A 1,710-nucleotide genomic window follows, 5' to 3' on the forward strand; every position below is an offset into this window, starting at 1 on the left:
GAATTACTAGGGAGTTGAGGTTTGCTTCTATCTACACAAAACTGGATAACTCTGTATTGTCACAGAGAAATGACAAGGTCCCTGACTAGGACTTGGTTGAGAAGAATTAACCTTCTGAAATTGATACCCATAAACTCTGGTCTTTGAGTTCAAAAATTTAAACTATGTGGTGTGGAAAACCATAGCCAATTTGAAGTTGAATTCAGGTTACTATTACGTCTGAGGCAATTTTCAGGAGGGTAAGTTCTGGTTCGTCAAGGTTCATTACTCTTGTGGAGCACTACCATAACTATGGCCATGGAATTTCCCATAAGAAAGCCCAGCTGAAGATGACCTCATGCCAGAACACATGAGCAAATAATTCACAAGATATTCTCAAAAGAGAGATTTATACATATCCCACTGAGAAGTGCATAATTAAATAAAAAAATAAGGAGTTGAAATTCATTTTATTGCCCATAGAGACATGGTCTTGCCAGAAAGAGAAAAGACATAGACTGACAGATAGCAAGCACCTCTCCATGGGACATTTTCCCCTTGTAGTTTGTCTTCCATTTCTCCATCTGGATTTAGTAGACAGGCACACACACAAGCTTGGCGTGGTTTTCAAGTCACCATGGCTGGATTTAAACCATTAGCAGCCATGTGGGATGTGACTCCACATTCCAACGCTGGCCCATCCCAGGTTTAACTGCCCATGATGGAGTATATGTCTGGACCTATACTGCTACAAATACCTAGAGTAGAAAAAATACAGAAAACACTCAGACTTTTACATTTTTAAAGAAACTATAATTAACTTGGCAAGTTAAAAAAAATACATTCTGATCTGGGTTGGCATTGTGTTGAGTCTGCTCATGTTCAATGTGACGAGAGCACTTTTTCATAAGTTCTAGACCCAGGTCCCTTCAGTTTCTGGTTAAAGGCAGCTCACTGAGAGACCCAAGCTTCAGACTTTGATAACGTGATGGCGGGAGTCATTTCTCAAGAAAAGGACGGTCCTCCTATGGCGCTAGAATCCAAACATGAGGAATGACACATTCAGTGGAGAAACCTAGAATAAATAAAAGTAAATTAAAAATCCAAATGGAAACTCCAACCTTGAGTCCCCATCTCTTTACAGCAGGGTTGCCCTGTGTTTCAACTTCATGTGTTACCCTCCCATCCACTGATTTAATCCAGGGAAGATAAACAAAACTTACCCTCCTGAAGAACTGACCAATGTTGCCCCACTCCTGCTGGCCTCCACTTCTGGCTCTACCTCAGCCTCAGCCTCTGCCTTCATCTCCACCTCAGCCTCTGCCTCAACTTCTGCCTGTGCCTTCATTTCCACCACAGCCTCAGCCTCCATTTCTGCCTCTACCTCTGCCTCCACCTTTTCCCTCGCTGCTCCTGTAGCTTGATCTGGGAATGCTTGGAGAAGCCAAGTACAAACATGGCACCTCACATAGGCTGGTTGATCTGCAAGGAGAGGGGAAAAAAAAGATTTTTCTAGAAAACTGATATTTTTAAGGTATACCTGATACCTGAAGAGGATTAACAAGATAGGGCTAATGGGATGAAACGCTAGCTTGAGCATCCCATGTAAAGTTTACTCATTTAACACAGGACAGATAAGCAGGACTTACCCTCCTGGAGAACCAACTAATGGGCCCTGCTCCTACTGGCCTCCACTTCGGCCTCTGTCTTGGCCTCAGCCTCTGATTCCAC

General features: G+C 43.0%; 1 long non-coding RNA gene across 1 annotated transcript; it reads right to left on the bottom strand.

Moving 5' to 3' along the window:
• Positions 1–808: 808 nt before the first annotated feature.
• LOC114008217 (uncharacterized) lies at positions 809–1,691 on the bottom strand. The gene is made up of 3 exons (XR_003549772.1): positions 1,629–1,691; positions 1,203–1,461; positions 809–1,054 (listed from the first exon to the last, which is right to left on the bottom strand). It is a non-coding gene; the product is annotated as an uncharacterized LOC114008217 (long non-coding RNA).
• Between the last annotated feature and the right edge of the window lie 19 nt (positions 1,692–1,710).

This window comes from Tupaia chinensis, unplaced genomic scaffold (genome assembly GCF_000334495.1).
Source record: "Tupaia chinensis unplaced genomic scaffold, TupChi_1.0 Scaffold000311_2, whole genome shotgun sequence".
In the NCBI taxonomy this organism is placed as follows: Eukaryota; Metazoa; Chordata; class Mammalia; order Scandentia; family Tupaiidae; genus Tupaia; species Tupaia belangeri.